Raw genomic sequence first — 18551 nt, forward strand, 5'->3', positions numbered from 1 at the left:
AATGGAGGCTGCTCACACCTTTGCGGTTTGTCGGCCAAACGAAATCACCTGTAGCGCAAAAAGGTGCAGGAGCTATTTTCGTCCGGTTGTCGCGCGGCTTGGTTCCCATACATGTCTATTCATTGAAAAACGCGCGACAACCGAGCGAAAACAGCTCGGCATCTGATTCGCCTAGGTGTGAACCTAGCCTAAGACACACTTTCCAACTGCTATAACAGGAAAATGGAGGTAAGACTATGATAGAGCAGACTATCAGTACAATGTTTATCTGAAAATCTATTTCTTGGACCTGCAGTGTTGTAGAGGCCAGCAGCAGGAACCACAACCCCGTCTGGGGGGGACATGCTATCAGACACACCTGGAAGTCAGATAGCAGCAGTGCCCAGAACTCTGCAAGAGAGATTTATCTACTTCTTTTATAGGCTGCTTCCTGTTTTAGTTGGTACAGATATCGATATGGGTCAATTTCAAAAACTGTTGCTACTTCTGCTCATTCACGTTCAAGTGTATTTCTAGTTTTACAGTCAAATTTGAGAAAACACCTCTATATGTTATTTATGTGTTCCCATTCACACAGCATACCGAAAAAAAAATGAACTTTTAGATGTGTCTTTGTTGGTGGCCTATATGAAGTGCACCTATGGGCATTTTCAGTAAATAAATTTACAAACTGATAGATTGATATGGGTATTAACAGCTGGATAAAACTTATGAAAATTCAATGTAGGAATGCATAAAGTATTTTCTTTTCCGTTTTTGATCATAGATATCCTTTAACCAATTATGTTCTCTACTGCATGTCAGGAAGCTGATTTTCTACTACAATCTAATCACAATGGACATGGTCTTTAGTCCACATTCTGATTATTGTTCATAAATATTTATACATGCGCTGAAGACGACAATTTTAGGTAACATGATACAAACTTGGAAGAAGACATATCTGCCTTGACCTGGGCTTTCATTCCACAGAGCTGCAGGAACAGGTCCTTTTTTTTGGTGCCATGGATTGGAAAGTAATTTGGATTTCATAATGAGAAGAAGGATTCATTTTAAACTAGATGGTAGGAAACAATTTCCCAATAAATTCATGTTTTTCTTTGTTCTTCTCTTTCTGTTCTGTGTCATATGATACATAACATGGTGGTCTTCTAGCTCTCTGTCTTGGCTTTGAATTCTACCTACTTCATTGACTGCATAGATGCATTTGCATGTTTTTGCCATGTCAATTCAAAAAATATCATGATAGTATAAGTGCTATCCTCTCAAATTTCCCTGAGTGTGTTAGCACATCAGTTTTTATGCTCCTTGGAGTGACTGGGATGCATATAAATTGATCTATGGATGCATAACTATAAATTATAGGGCTCCATTAGTAGCAGATGGTGTATAACGCAGACCTATTTACATCCCCCTCACACCGTTTTTAAAGGTGGCATATGAATACCAATTAAAGATGAATTACAACTAGAAAAAAAACTCCAGAGTTTACCCTTCCACCCTCTGCCTGCACCGAAAACTGTGCAGGTATGATGACATTGACCTGAGGAAACGGCAACAAGATCAGTCTTCTGCTGCTGAATACAAAGTAGCTGTAGCTGATCGGTCATTTCAGTGGAAGATGATGCTGTCATGGATTAAGGTAAGTACAGTAAACTCCCCATTATCCGGCATCCATGGGGATTGGTAGATCCCAAATAAATGTTGTTTCTGGTTGCTTGAGAGTTACTGCCATACCCATACCCATACTATAGCATACCATAACATAACCTCAGTATTGACTTCATATTAATATTGAAATGCAGTAATTAAAAGCAAATTAAGACAAATAGACACACTTAACAAATAGACACACAATCATTTTCAGGTTAATATATGCCGCAGATCAGCAAAACAGTGAGTACACAGGGGATTTTTTTCTGGTTAGATGAGAGTTCTGGTTAGCTGAATACCGGAAAACTGAGAGTGTCATGTATAAGTAAGTCATAGCACCTTTAAAATAAAATTTAAAAAAAAAAGATTGGCTGGGCAAGGGGTAAAAAGCCCTGGAAGGACTTAAAACAGAACTATTACCAAACATTTTATTTTGGCGCCATAGAGTTTAATGGCAGCACATGAAAAATGAGTGAAAAACATGCATCAAAAACAACACACAAAACGCAGGAAAATGAAGATGCAAAGGGTTCCATGAGCCCTGATTACTTAATTAGAACCCCTCTCTAGGGCTACCTGCACAATCCTGTCCTATCCTTCATTAAAATAAAATGTTTTTACAATACAATACTGCCTCAAACGCTGGAAGCAACACTCTTCACCCACCGCCCGATAACATCACTTTGGCCATCATCGATTTATGGCCCTGTGATTTCTTAGCATCGGTATCATTGGAGCCTGCAGCGACCTGACTACACCAAGATGGCGCTGCAGCTCCAGAGACGGAGACACGGAGGTTTGGGGACGTTCGGCCTCTTGTAATTCGAACTCTGTGATCCTTCCAAACAGGAGCAGCGGCGGCGCTGTAAGCAGAGCTGGGAGAAGTGCGGGGCTCGGACGCTGGGAGAGAAAGCCGAGCGGCCGCGGACAGTGCCGGCTCGGATCTGTGCTCTGGGGATAACTTGGCTGGGTGGAGTCCTGTGCTGGGCTCCATACACTCAGCCATCTCTTTTGTTTCTTGTGCGGCGCTCGGTTGGGGAATGTAAAGAATTCATACTCCAGATCAGCACGACCCATTGAGCGCTGGGAACCTGGAGGCTTCTAATCTGCATCAGGAGGATCGGATATAATAGGCACTGCGTGATTGAATGACCCTTCATGTCATCCACAACATGGCTCATTCCAGCTGACATCCCACTAATGCATATCACTTGATTTCTCTTTATACACGATGTGCCTTTGGCTGATCAGATGCAACACTACATCATTTGTGTCTTGTGTAGGCTGCAACACAACATAATAGGTATTCTTGTATACACTACAACATAATGTATCCTTGTATAGGCTGCAACAAAGCCTAATATGTATCCTTGTATAAACTACAACATGTGTCTTGTGTAGGCTGCAACACAACATATGAGTTCTCCTTGTATACACTACAACACAACACAATGTATCCTTGTATAGGCTGCAACAAATCGTAATATGTATCCTTGTATACACTACAACATATGTGTCTTGTGTAGGCTGCAACACAACATAATATATCCTTGTATAAACTACAACACAACATAATGTGTCCTTGTATAGGCTGCAACACAACATATGAGATATCATTTTATACACTACAAATATCTTGTGTAGGCTGCAACACAACATATGATATATCCTTGTATACACTACAGCACAACATAATGTATCCTTGTATAGGCTGCAACAGCATAATATGTATCTTTGTATACACTACAGCACGACATAAAGTGTATGCTTGGCCAGGCTGCAACACAACATAGAATGTATCCTTGTTTATTCTGCTACACAACATAGAAGGTAACTTGCCTAGGCTGTTACACAACATTCAGAATGGATCCTTGCCTAGGCTGTTGCACAACATTCAGAATGGATCCTTGCCTAGGCTGTTACGCAACATTCAGAATGGATCCTTGCCTAGGCTGTTACGCAACATTCAGAATGGATCCTTGCCTAGGCTAATTTCCTTTTGAGACTGATAGACTGGCAACTGAAGTCAAAAATTGCGAGTGGCAGGATTGCTAAAGCTCACCCCCCAAGATCCAATCTTATTGTACAATCTCCTTTAGCTCTACCAACAAGTAGTTCAAGGGCCTGCCTGACTGTAGATAAATTGATTTAGGTCCTCGTATTGCAGAGTTTTCCTACATGTAAAGTTGCTTGTATAGGGAAGGTATGGTCAGATTGTAACATGTATGGTGAGCCTATAAGGCTGCCTGTTTGTCCCTATGGAATTGCTCCCTCTGTAGCCAAGGCAGCAAGAGGTTACTCCCATCGCTAGGACAGAGAAACCTCTCTGTATCAGGCTACAGAGGGAACGATTCCATAGCTACAGACGGGCAGCCTCTTTAGTGTTTTGTGTCCGAATGGCCCATCAGCCTAACTGTCCATCTACTTAGCATTCATAGCTACCTGTCAGGGATATGATCAGTGAGAGCTGATGTAGAATGCAAATCCATGCAAAGTCATCCTCGGGACTATGTGTTTACAAATAGAGATCTTGGTGATGGTGTAGCTGAGTGTCATCGGTGTACACAATGTGGAGTAAACATGACTGGTCGTTCTGGCTCTGGATTGTGTGTTTTCATGAAGTGAAGGGGCCGCTGTGCTGTAAAGATGTCTGGATTTAACAGCATGCACATGTTGTGGTCTAGAGATGCCTGCTATAGCCTGGCAGCTGAGAACACTTGGAAGGGAGAGTGTGTGTGGAGAGCTCAGGGTAAGGCTAGGGCCCTTCCTTCATCAGAATCAGCTTTACTGGCCAAGTGTGTATAGGCATACAAGGCACTTGGCTCTCTGTGTACTCTGCACATGAACATTTATGTGTTTGTGCCCCCGCACACGTCTACATTTTATACACACAAGCTGGATATCCATGAATATGTTAGTACAGACATGTCACTGGGTCTACACAGTTACTCTTGTAGTATAAAACAGTTTTCTGCGTGCTTTATGCTGATTTATATAGTGGGATTTAGTGAAGTGCAGCAGCCTCGTTCCACACCTCTGTGAGTCAGTGCAGGTTCTGTGTGTACTCATCAATTAAGCTTTCATCTCTTGTCTTGTTTCGACTTGCAGCAGGAGCTCCGAGCTGTTTTCTAGGCTCTTGCTTTCTTTATTGGAGAGGCAGGGTGCTGTTTCCCATCATTAAATCGGTGTGCGTGATAGGACAGGCGTGACATCATGCACTGCAAATCATACTAAATATCTGGGGTTTTGTTTAGTGGGTGATTAAATTATTTTACTTGGTTCATCAAGGAGTTTATATTGTGCCTGGTGGAAGTAAGCAAACTGATGCAGATGTATTAGCTTCCCCACAGGAAAGCTGTATTGAGAGAAGTAACAATGACTCTGGATTCTGTACTTATGAGAATTCATAGAAACGGTAGCAGAGTGGCTTGGTGGTTATCACTCCTTGCAGCACTGGAGTTAGAATCCAGGGTCAGGACACGATCTGCCTGGAGTTTGCATGTTCTCTCTGTGCTTGTGTGGGTTTCCTTCCACACTCCAAAAGAAATGCTTGGCTCCTGTTTGAATTGGTGTTTGTATATGAATTCATATGAGAGGGGGACCTTAGATTGTAAGCTCCTTGAGGGCAATGACTGATGTGAGTGTGCAGTATGTAAAGTCCTGGGTAAATTGTGAGCATTGTATAAATGTGTCCAAGGAGCAGCGGGCCTAAGGCCCGGTTCACACCTGGGCGTTTTGTAGCGCGTTCCTACGCTCTGCAAAACACTCAAACACCGAAATCCCATTATTTCCTATGGGTATGGTTCACACCTGGGCGTATTACAGGTCGTATGAACGCGCTACAAAACGCCCTACGCCCAAAGAAGTACAGGATCCATTGGGATACAGCCAGGTAGCCCTCGGAAATGCGTGTTTGCCAAAAATTCTGTTTTACCGCAAATCGCGATAAAAACGCGCAACAAATGCACATATTCGATACGCCTAGGTGTGAACCCACTTACGGTGATCATTCTTTAGGAGTTAGAAGCTATACTGTTTCAGTGAGCTCCCTGGCTCTAGCAAGGCTGCTCACCTAAAATGGATACCATGGTAGTGATTTAAACCATATGGAATATACCAGCAGCACCAAAGCAAAAGAAAAAATCCTTAAAACATTCTCTAGCACCATCGCATTAAACAGCAAGTGCGCTACTGAAACCATAAATTCTCCCATCAGGGCTTAAAAAAAAAAAGTACAAACATAAATCCCTTGCCACTAGTCCTTTTAAAAGTAACAAAGTAAAATTTAAAGTCACTTTTTTAACATATATCTACTGCTAGCAAGCAGTACCAAAATAGGCAAACATATATTGCTGTCATCCCCGATGCTCGCTCCTAGCTGTAAAATCCAGCTTCTCAAGCAGCTGTGCAGGAAGATGAGTGCGGGCGCATGCGCAGTAGGGATCATTGTCAGGGAGAAGAGGAGAGACACAGTGGAGGTGAATGCACAAAGCCGTGAGCGTGCATGTCGGACAGACACCGTGGGACACGAGGAGTCTGCCCTGGATCAGAGACGGCACCAACACTGGAGGCACTCCTGAAAACTATTGGAAAGAAGATGATGTTCGGATCAAGAGGCAACACTTAAAGCAAGTCCTTAAAGAAGCACGGGGGGATGGGACATGTGACTTTAATGTCACTTTAACAGTGAGTGGCAGGGGACGGGCCCCCGATCATGTCATTGCGGGGACAGCAAATTGCAGCAATCGCGTTATCAGGAGCCTGTTCCCAGCTCCTGATTTGTAAACAGTATAAAGGAGCTGTTAAGACAGCTCAGTCACTGTGCTCGGTGCATGCTTCCAGCGCTGAACAGTGGACGCATGTATGTGGTGGCTAGGCGTTAAAGCCTACCTTCTTGCCGCCAAGAGTTTAAGGCCAGCGGGAACGAGAGAGAGAGAGAAAGAGAATATTTTAAAAATCCCAAATCTGATAAGAGTATATGATGGGACTAATACAACAAAAGGAAAAAAACAGTAAAACTGCATGGAAAAGAAAATATTTAAACCATGTGCTCTTCTTACAACAATGGCTTCTGGTGCAGTCACCTAGAAAAGGTGAAGTCACTGGGCTTTCTTGTAGGTTCCTGAAGAAACTCAGGTTCTCCCAAGAAATTCCCCCGAAATGTGCTCCTGCATAGCTCTGGAGCGTCTTCACATGAAATTGGGATCCTCAGCTTTTTCAGGACTGTATGGTGAGGCCACCAGTGCACGCAGGAAGCTGTCAGAAGCCATGGTGTAAGGTTAGTCATTTTTATATTATTTTAATGTTTGTTGCATAGATTGCTTTCACTTAGTGTTTTTTCATTAGGGGTCAGAGCCTGCAAGATGAGCAGGGTTGCATTTTCATTGAATGTCCAACTTGAGCCAAGCTTTTTAAATTTTATTTTGCATAGAGTGTAGAAGGGTTTTTGTCCCTTTTGGGGAATTTTCCCCTTGCCTTCAGGAAGTGAAGAAAAATGCCTTCATAGGGTCTCGTAGACCAAAGGAGGAGTAAGAACATCTGACACATGAACACCGTTCATTCTTGTTTGTAAGCAACAGGGACAGGAAGTGAGGAAAAGTAAAGAGACTCCTGTCACTAGGGATGACAGCTTGCATCCATCCCTTAACATTGTGGACTCGGTTTTCCTATATGGGGGGGTTGCGGGAGAACCTTTCTTTTGCATTCGAGTCCCATGTAGTCTTTCAGACTTATTCATTGCAAGGAGCACTTTAAACGAAGTCCAGTTGTCTACAGCTGGTATTCTAGCTATTTATTCCTAGACTGCTCAGCACATTTTGAACATTCATTTCATAGATTACTTAGATGCTTGGCCTACAATGCTGACAATGAGGAAAAACCAGATGAATGTGCTTAAGTGTCTTACAAGGTGACGCTCGGCACGTGTGGTTTTCCAGTTTCTGTAATAAGTACGTATTTGAACAATTTTGGCTAGAGGGACAAGAGCACAAGTGCTACAGGTTGCCCATCCCAATTTTGGGGAGAGTTTGTTTTCATCTATGTGCTGTAAACCCTTCCATATTCTACTCAGAGCCTGTTCAGCAGCAAGCCTGAATTTGCTGACATGTGGAGGATCATACAGTGTTTTGTTATTCCTCAATGCAAATCATTTCTTGGAAAGAAGCTGATGGGGGCCCTATAGTCTTTTATAGTATATTTGTATGTTTATAACCACACTGTTGTGTGTAAGGCCTCATTCACAACGTGTTAACTTGGGTGGTACACGTCCGTGCAGTGTGCACGCCTTAGTATGAAACTCTCAAACTTTGTTTCACTAATGAATCTAGATCAAACAAATATATTGGTCTGCAAAGTATTTCTTTGCCAAAGCACTAAGGCCCCTTTCACACGTGCATGTATCCCCTGCTGATCGCAACCGCTGTGACATCCATGTCCATCCAGTTTTTTACTCCCATCTTGCAGTAGAGGAGAAAACTGAAATTACCGGACCCATGTTGGTCTGTGTGGAATCGGATGTAAATCGACAGGTCTGTTTACATCGGATTATCCCCAATCCAGCACAGTCAGGTCTGTCAAACGAACTCTGATCTCTGTTTTTCCATCCAGACCTGGCCAGAGCGGGGGGGGGGCTACCTGGATCTACACGGACGCCCGTCCATTTAATCCGGCTGCCCATAGAGTAACATTAGGCTTCTGAACAGATCCGCCTGAAAAACTGACAACAAAAAGCCTTTGTGAAAGCATTGCGGTCATCGGAAGCCCGCCCCTCAGGAGGGCTTCCGATGACCGCAATGCTGAACGGGCAGTGTGCGCGTGCGCACACCGGCCCGTTCAGCATTTATCTTCCGAGCACCGTTCTAACCAGCCGAGAATCGTACGATTCCCGACTGGTTTTCGAACATGCTGGTTCGACAGAAGACGTGCGACCGTACAGTAGAAACGGTCGCACGTCTCCGTTCACACTGCTCGATTATCGTACGAAAACCCGATCGCATACGATTATCGTACGATAATCATGCAGTGTATGGGCACCTTTACTCTCTCAGCGCCGCTTCCTTGAACAAGGGAAAGAGCAGTCACTCGCAGCCTTCCATCTACTAGCTTGAAGGAGGGAGGTGTAGGGAGTAGGGCAGTGAGTTTCCTTGCCTGTGTGTTTGCAAAGACACGCACCGCTTATTAGCACACACAAGGGTGGCTCCATAGGTTCCTTTATGGGAACGCCCTAAAATAGGAAGTCGGGGCCAGTGCTCAGTGGACCAGATGATTCTAGAAGAATCTAACACTTTTAAACAGCAAGGGGTATCATTCATTGTAAGTGATTTAATCAGCATTTCAAATAGCTTAAACAATTTAAGGTTTCAAAAAGGTTATTTCTGTATTGTAAGTATATTTGCACATGTAGACGGTCACTAGCTAATAGAGGTTCTGCTTCCTGTTTAGTAACATTATACAATGAGTATGCTCCACTGCACTTCTCTTAGTGCAAGTATATAGTTCTAGTCTGATATGAATATATCATTTTGTTTCTGTATAGCAATACACATGCACAGGAAAGGGAGTATTTAGAGATCTGAAATATTATAATGACGATGAATACAGCAAACAAAGTGAAAAACACATTTTGTATTGTTTTAGATGCAGTAGGGAAGGGTTTGAACCTTTCAACCTTTGTTAACTTTTGGCAGTGACATAGCCAGATGAACAGGATATAATGGGAAGCTTTCCAGTAAGGTACACAGAATACTTTTTATTTTTTGCTCAGTAGAATGAGGGAAGTGAGAAGCTGTGTGAGGTTTTGTTCCTTTCTGTTTTGTGTTCCCCCCTTCCTCTCGTCTTTTTATGTTGTCAGAGAAATAAAAGTATATCTCCCTAGTGCAGTCAAAGAAGGCAATTAAAAAAGTTACAAACGCAAAGCATTTAACACTGGATTTAGAGCCGATCTAGGTCACTATCACTAGGTGTAAAGACAGAAGTGAATGCAGCTCTGTAATCATTAATGCATCACCAATGTATGCTTTTAAATGCAAGCATTGTAAGTACCTGAATTTGACTTGGTATCTGCCTCTTGCAGTCCCCTGTACAGTCTTTACAGCAAAGCTCAGAGAGGGAAGGAGAAGCTGCACAAAGAAGCCAATCGGGTGTGCTGCACTCCAAGGCGAATGGTGATTGGAGGAGAGAGCAAAGTGATTAAAGGAGAATTAGGAGGCGAGTGATTTTCACTCAGCCTCATAATGTGAGCCGACCTTTGACAATGAAACTGTCACAGGTCGGCTCAGTAGATCAGGAAGTGAGCGAACACATAGCGTTGCTCGCTAACTTCTTGATCTATTCGTGCAGAGAGCCGTGACTTTCACGGCTCCCTGCAGGGATCCCCTGCCTTGTCCGATCCTCCAGCGCTGACTGGCGGAGGGGGCGGGTACAGCTGGCTCTGCCTCTTGACAGGCAGAGCCAGCTGTCAATCACGCAGCTGGGTGGATCTCGACAGTAATGTCAGGATCTGTTCCGGCTGCGGCGTCTCAGTGTAGATCGGGAGGTGAGCGAACAGATACCGAGATACCGACGTTCGCTCACCTCTCGATCCTGTCACGGCTCTATGCCGTGACAGGGGAGGGGCTGGATTCCCCCCTCCCCGCTCCGATCCGCCAGCGCTGACTGGCGGATCGGACGGGGGAGGGGGCGGGTACAGCTGGCTCTGCCTCTAGATAGGCAGAGCCAGCTGTCACTCACGCAGCTGGGCGGATCTCGATATCGATGTCGGGATCCGCTGCGGCATCTCAGTGTACCGCGAGCTGTAGCTCGCGGTATACTGAGCTTAGGGTAAAGGGAGGACGCTAGTTTGTGTCCTCCCGTTACCCTTAGGAGAACTATGGGGAAAAGCACTGACCCCATAGTTCTCCTTTTTAAGAGATGGGGTTTTCAGTGTTCTGCTTCTCTGGCGTCTCAGTATACTGAGCCTAGGGTGACGAGAAGACGCTAGTTTGTGTCCTCCCGTTACCCTAAGGAGAACTATGGGGAAAAGCCTTAACCCCATTGTTCTCCTTTTTAAAATGTATTGAAAGTATACTATCATTTCCTTTCAGTTTCTGAATCTAGAACTAGAGAATTTAGGGCTGACTGCAGAAAAGAAATAAGGTACTTCCCATGGCAGCTACATCAGTTTTAATGGGCCCTTCCCATTGGACTTGTGCTCAGCTGCCGTAGAATTCACAGGATGATTTATATTCACAAAAGATCAATGTATATTTAAAGAACTCCTGGTAATAAAATATTAACCCTTGCAGTGGGGCTACACTGTACTGCAATGGTTAAGTGCTTGTTTTGTCTAGGAAGCTAAAATAAGAGATATACTCACCAGAACCACGATGGCTGTTAGACCCCTCCCAGTCAACTCCGGCGGTCTAAGGTCCTGTGAGTCATCACGACCTATAAATCGTATAGGACATGAGGACACCGAAGGATATACCATTGCTGGAGCAGAGAAGGCAGGCTGAAGGGACCAGTCTAGGAGCCAGTCGGGATCTCAGTTCGGGTGAGTAGATCTGTTATTTTAGCTCCCTAGACAAAATGAGCACTTGTCCCTTGCAGCGTGCGGGTAACCCCAATGCAAGGGTTAAGATTTTATTTGCCCAGAGTTCTTTAGGGAAAAAATATACTCTTTACAGTGTAAATACCTGAATCTCCTTGGTATTAGCTTCTTTCAGTCACAGTACAGCAGAGCTCTAACTTGGTAAGAACAAGAAGCAAATCAGACGTGCTTCATTACAAGAATCATGCTAAAAGGAGGAGAGAGCAGAGTGACTAAGCTGAGCTCATCAACATGCTTCTCCCTTAAGGTGCCCATACACCTTACAATTTATCTGCAGATTTTCTGTGGTCAGATGGAAAAAGTGCAACAGATTGGCCAAGGTGGAGATTACTCCATCCACACAGTTTAAGTGTAGATGGAGGAATCTGTTGCACCTTTTCCATCTGACCAGAGAAAATCTGCAGATAATTATAAGGTGTATGGCCAGCTTTACTGTTCAGATACAGGCTTGGGGTGGGAAGAAGACCTGTGTGTGTGTTACATGACTGCAGTAGAGGGCTACTTCATTGCCAGACAGGATTGTGGTAGGTGATTTATAGCTCTGTAAATCTCAGGGCTGAATGGACAAAATACAAATCATGTTTGGTAGGTAACATCATTCCTGCATATGCGTTTCATCTGTATATTTAGCTGTTTCCCGCAAGAATAATATTTTGTTAAGAGTTTGCTGATACAGCTGGAACCATAACCTGGTTCTCCTACCCTTTACGTAGTAATATAGGGATTCCCCTCTGTCATGAATTTAATAGTTTATACTGAGCATACGGGCTGATTATTATAGATGATTAGCTAGATATATATATATATCTATCGTCCTGAAAATGGCTTGTACCTGGACATATTGGCAAAACATACCTACCAGGTATTAAGTAGTTTCGGAACTCTAGTAATTGTGGTTAGGTGAAGTGGTTATTGTCATCGATATAAAATCAGCTTGCCATCCACGTTACTTTTGGGCTTGATACGTCAGTGGTTTGTTAGCTTGTGTGCAGATATCTTTCTCAGGTGCCTAAATGCTGACGTACTTCTTTTCAGCCCTAGGTAGGTGATAAATCATATATCATAATGATAGGCCTGAAATGATCATCCACTGCAGAGTGCAGAACAGGTTAACATGTTTTTATATGTGATTTTTATTTTTATAATGAGTTGATCTCTGGAGCGATTTAGATGCCTATCGCACACAAGTGTCTTACTTCTTGGGTTTGCTCAGCTTGGCTAGTTTCAACTCTGAATTTTCAATGAGTTGTGAATTTGAATGCCTTGGGTTGGATTTTATTGCGTATGTATGAGCTTCTAGTCTGGTGAGCAGTTTAATCCCCAGTTGTTCTCCATTAGTTACGGTACAGCTGTCATTATCTGATCAACAGGCTGGTTATTGTTAGGGCTCATTCACACCTAGTGTGTTAAACTGCATTAATCAACAATGCAGCAAATACTATTGCTGCCTGTGTGCTCAGTTCACACCAAAGCCTTGCGGTAGTGTGTGCTGGGGAAAGATGTAGACGTGCTGCATTTTTTTTTTTTACAGCGCACACAAATGCGCTACAATGAGCTTCAGCTTGTTGCTACTCAATGTTGCGTGTTAGAATTTTGTGAAAGTTTAAAAGAAAAATACAAGATTGCCATGCATTGTAGCTCACAGCAGCCAACATTCAGGCTGGGTTCACACCTATTTTTTCAGCTCGTTTTTTTGCATGTTTTTCCGTTCAGTGAAACGCGAGTTTCACTGGCGGTATGATTTTTGTTTGTTTTTGTCTTATTTTCTCTATTTAAATTTATTTTTTTCACTTTCAAACATCCCGCCGGCTCCACCCCCCCTGCGACGCGGCCACTTGCAAGGGACGGAACCCAGAAGTTGGTAGCCGCCGGAGGACACAGCGGGGATCGCGGACAAGGTAAGACCTGTACGCTGTATTCCCGAGTGTGGCTCGGGGTTACCGCTTTGTTAACCCCAATCCACACTCGGGAATACCAATGGAAACTCGCGGAAAAACACCCCAAAGAAGCTTCTTTGGGCATAGGGCTTTTTTCAGCGCGTTCCTACGCTCTGAAAAGCGTGGGAACCATGTCCATAGGCAATTATTGGTCTTCACATGTTGAGCGTTTTACAGCGCGTAGGAACGCGCTGTAAAACGCCCAGGTGTGAACCAGGCCTCACAATGCACACAAGTGCACGTGCATTATGTGCACAATGAGGGCTGTGCATTACACCAGGGCTGTGAAATAATCGCAGGGTTCCATGTGGTTAATGCACAGTACCGCGCTACACGGCTGCAGTGCATGAACTGTGCGTTTGAATGGCACACCAAACGTAACTCCTGCCCGCATTGTGATTGACCACAATACCATGCGGTTAAAAAATAGTGCATGCATGCTAAGCACGTTAAAAACAGAAATGGAAAATGCTTCAGGGGGAATTTCTCCTAGATGTTACATAGTTACATAGTATTTGAGGTTGAATAAAGACATTAGTCCATCAAGTCCAACCTATTAGGATCTCATTCTAGGAGTACCCGTACCCCTGTATATTACGGTCCCTTAAGAAATCGTCCAAAAGTTTCTTGAACAATTCCACATTATTTGCTGAAATCACCGCCTGTGGCAGTGAGTTCCAGACCCTAACTGATCTTACTGTGAAGAACCCCCTTCGCCCCTTTTGCTGGAATTTTTTTTCCATCAATTATCTGGTGGTGTGGGTACTTTCACATATTCTATTTTAAAGACCTAGGACTTTAAAGTGTAATACAATGTACACATTTGTGCAGTATTCTCAATTCAATTTAAACCTCCCAGCATGCCACTATCCACTCCCCCAGCACCTCATAAAATGCCATTTTGATCTGCTTTGTAGATTAGATGCCAGCCCATGAGGAACATCGCACATAGCCTATCGCTGTCATGTCGACCATGAGCAAGCTAGAAGGTGCTTTTCTGTGCCGTGGTATTTGTTGCGTAAAGCCCAAAAATACATGAGCTTCTTTTGGGGCAGAATCGTGCATTTTGTCCTTATAGACTTCATTGGGAGTGCTTGCAAAATGTGTTTCAGGTGCTCCCATTCAATATCTATGGGGCCAAAATGCATGATACTGCTCCTGCACTATTGGTAGCATTTAAAATGTTTTAAAAAAAACATGCATACAAACGCTCAAAAAAAATAAAAATCGCCTGGTTATGCTCACGCTTACGTGTGAGTGGAGCAGTGAAAATTTAACTCAATGAGCGGAAATAAATTCTGTCCTTATTGCAGTAAATTGGGCCATGTATGCATTTTATCTTCCTCTAGACCAGTGGTTTCCAACCTGTGTAACCTGAGGACCCACAATTGTCGTTGGTCATTAGGTCATGACCCAAGTCGCACTGCAATGGAACGCATGGCATTGCGGTACTAGGCGTTCCAGTGCAGGTGATCGAACTGTGGGTGGGAAGTGCGTTTGAAGTGCCATTCAAATGAATGGCAACAAAACGCACCTCCCACACCAGAACACACAGTAGGTGTGATTGCGTGATGTAGTGCATTATTCACATTGGTCTGTGCGATTAACGCACTGTACTAGCATGTACAGGGCCTCAAAAACACTGGCAGACACACAACCACAGACACACTTCACACACACTTTTTTTTTATTCATTTTCCTAAGATCCACCCAGTCTCCCTAATTTATGAGAACTGGAGTGGTTCCTCAGCCTCGGGTCCAGTGTGGGCTGCTGTGCTGTGACGCATCTCTATACATATGTGCATTGCTTGTACAGCTCCCTTGCACGCCCTGAAGAGGTTCCGGGAGCCAAGATTCTACGTCACTTCGTTCCAGGCTCCTCTCGAGGACATGTGAGGGAGCTGTAAGCAATGCATGTATTGATGGAACTCCCTCACGGTTATAGCCCCAGCCCCCCTCACCTCAAGCTGACACTCGGCGCCGGGCAGCATATTTTGAATGGCTGCTTGGTGCGAGAACTGACTGTCTTGCGCTAGGAAGAGGCTGAGGAGCCTTCTACCTTGAAGTGGAAGGCATCCAGCGACCCACTGAACACAGGGTCGTGTCCCACTTTTGGGTCACGACCCTCCAGTTGAGAACCAAGGCTCTAGACCACCCCTCAGTTTAGAGTTTTAGGGTTTTTTATGCTTTATCGGCTGGACTCAGTGGACGTGTATCCTTTTTCTTTTTTTTTCCAACCTATAACTTTTAGATTGTAAGCCCCCAGTGGCAGGGCCCTCCTTACTATCTTACCTTGATTTGTATTGTAGCTGTAATGTCTTCCTTATATTGTAAAGTACTACACGAACTGTTGGCGCTATATAAATCCTGTATAACAACAACTGTGATTTATGTTAAAGGAGAACTATGGGGTCAGTGTTTTTCCCCATAGTTTTCCTTAGGGTAACGGGAGGACACAACTAGCGTCCTCCCGTTACCCTAAGCTCAGTATACCGCGAGCTACAGCTCGCGGTATACTGAGACGCCAGAGCGGATCCCGACCTGGACGTCAGGATCCGCCCAGCTGCGTGAGTGACAACTGGCTCTGCCTATCTAGAGGCAGAGCCCCTGTACCCGCCCCCTCCCCCGTCCGTTCTGCCAGTCAGCGCTGGCAGATCGGAGCGGGGAGAGGGGAATCCAGCCCCTCCCCTGTCACGGCAGAGAGCTGTGACAGGATCGAGAGGTGAGCGAACCCGGTATGTGTTCGCTCACCTCCCAATCTACTGAGCCGACCTGTGACAGTCTCATTGTCACAGGTTGGCTAGAACTATGAGGCGAGTGGAAATCACTCATCTCATAGTTCTCCTTTAATGTAAATGCTTTGCAGACCAGAGCTTCCCTGCATTCAGGGGTAGCAAGATGAACTGGGAGGCTGCAGTTAAAGAATTCTGCAATGTCTTCTGTCACTTGTTAGAATATTCAGATTGTTCCCCTCTCCATCGTGTCCATTGACCTAAAGTAACCTTACAGCATCAAGTGTACAGGCCGAACGTCTCCGAATGGAAACTTGATCTAAAAGAAAACGTTCTATAAAAGTCAATGTGAAAAAGATTTTGCACAAAAGAAAACACCATTATTTTTTACGCAGTGGGCAGCAGCGGTAGAAACTAGTCCCAAAATGTATTGCCGTACACCTCGTGTTCAGTTCCAGCGGGGAGTCTTTGGCTTAACAATGATAAGTCAAAATATGAATTATTTGATCTATTGTCAGAGGTAAACTTGGAAGTATTTCAAATTACTTGGAGGCAAATTTTGTAGGGAAACAGTGGAAATGTCCAGCAGGCTATTGGCATATAAAGAAAGCATTAGGGGCACCAGGAAGACTTCATGTAGAGAACTGAATTTAATGTTCTTTATCTCATAATTTAACAATTCAAAGCAGGCCCACACTGAATAACAGTTTGCTTTGGACAAGATTAAATATTAGAATAGCAGTTCTATCGGACTGAATTATACTGACATGTCAGTGTTTGGAAACTAAGTAGAGACCTGACGAGCTGATGAATAAATAACAGGAGAGGAAGATGGTATGGCTGATCATAGAATCCAGGCGTTTGTGGCTGCTGTTTTCTTGTACAGGTTAGAAAATGCTTTCTGATGCTTATCTCTGCCAGATTTGTGCATCAGTGGTTGTGCTGGAAATGTTTTGTGAGGGCATCTAATGGGTTTTATACTTTACCTCAGGGGTGCCCACAATTTTTTGTGATAAGATCTACTTTTCAAATGACGAGCTACAGGAGATCTACCAACAAAAAAAAACCTCCCTCCCTCTCCCCTGGCTGTCTCTCCTCGCTCACTTGGCTGCCTCTCATTGCCCATCCTCCTGGCTGTCTCTCCTCTCTTTCCTCGCTCTCTCTCTCCTGGCTGTCATTCCTCGTTTTCTCTCTTGGCTGTCATTCCTCGTTTTCTCTCCTGGCTGTCTCTCCTGGCTGTCTCTCCTCTCTCACCTTGCTGTATTTTGCAAACTAATATTCTTTGATGTAATACATAGCACTTCAACCACCAGTATCCCCCAGAAAGGTGTCAAGGAGCTTGGCTCAGCAGACTCCGGCTAATAGGTAATCATGTGTGCACAACTAAATATATATACCAAAATGGAATAAAGGGGCCGCCATTCACACCCTTCGTGATCTACCAGCATCAGCTTTGAGAGCTTACTGGTAGATCACGATCTACCTAATGGGCACCCCTGCTTTACCTGTATACAGTATTTGCCAAGTTTTCTCTGAAATCACTTGGTTATTTTCCAAAACGTTTACATAACTGTCTGTGATCTTGAACTTAGACAATTGTTAGCTCATTGACCATTATTAAATGGAACTGTGCCCTCTAATATTTCTTTTATGCCTTGTTCACACCAAATGCAGAGCAGATCTGGTCAGGTTTCTGCACACGCACGCTAGTCTTTTAGATGCGTTTTTGGCAAAAAATAAATATATATGTTTAAAATGGGCTTTCAGTGCGTTCCAGGCATTTGAATGCGTTTGCAGATCCAGAGCAGGTAAAATAAGGCCTGCTGCAGTTTTTTCACCTGCTCTGGACCTGCACGCTGCTATGTGAACTGGAGCAAAAAATACCATTGGAATACATTGGACGCAGTTTTGATCCGGTCTGCAACTGATCTGCTCTGCGCTTGGTGTGAACAAGGCCTTAGTGTAAATATTAATGTATAAAAATCTTGGTTCTGCTTTTGTAGTGCAACACGATACTGTAATAACCTTATAGCAGACCTTCACTCCACAAACTGTCTCTGCAGCCCCACCACCACAATCTGAACCTTTTTTTTTTGTGTTTTAATTTTTTTTGCTCCAGAGCACCCCCCGCCACTCATTCTTGCCTCGGTGAGAATGACATTTCTCTCCTACTGAAGCCAGCAGGAAAGAGGCATTGGCTTCCATACTGCTTATGGAGGAGGGCGCACATGGTGCTGGAAGAGCATAGAGGTGGTACCCATCATCAGGTTTCTGGCTGCCTGATCCTGGAAGAGACGGCCAGCTCCTGATGAAAGGAAAAAAAAGATTGCAGCGTGAGACCAGGTGTTTGGTGGCAGAGCAGCATGTTACCACAGGACAACACTGGATTCGCTATTAATGTGAGTTTGTTAATTTTAACTAACCCAGAGAAAAAGGTAAGGGGGTCTATGAAAAAAAACAGTTTGCAACCTTTTTATCCGCTGCAAGGAGCTATAACAAAAATAGCCAGGAGCCACTCAAACGCCTTGTCTTACCACATGGGGATAGGGAGAAAGTTCCTCTTTTCGAAAAAGGACTGTAGGAGGTTGGCAATTAAGTGATCCTGCTCCTTGGCCCTACAAAGACAAAACAGTTGTATACAGA

General features: G+C 44.1%; 1 long non-coding RNA gene across 1 annotated transcript; it reads left to right on the top strand.

Moving 5' to 3' along the window:
• The first annotated feature begins 2491 nt into the window (after positions 1–2491).
• LOC108786913 lies at positions 2492–10132 on the top strand. Its single transcript, XR_001941230.1, has 3 exons — positions 2492–2599; positions 4706–4710; positions 10121–10132. It is a non-coding gene; the product is annotated as an uncharacterized LOC108786913 (long non-coding RNA).
• Positions 10133–18551: the final 8419 nt, after the last annotated feature.

Source organism: Nanorana parkeri, unplaced genomic scaffold (genome assembly GCF_000935625.1).
Source record: "Nanorana parkeri isolate BGI_ZX_2015 unplaced genomic scaffold, ASM93562v1 scaffold233, whole genome shotgun sequence".
NCBI lineage: Eukaryota > Metazoa > Chordata > Amphibia > Anura > Dicroglossidae > Nanorana > Nanorana parkeri.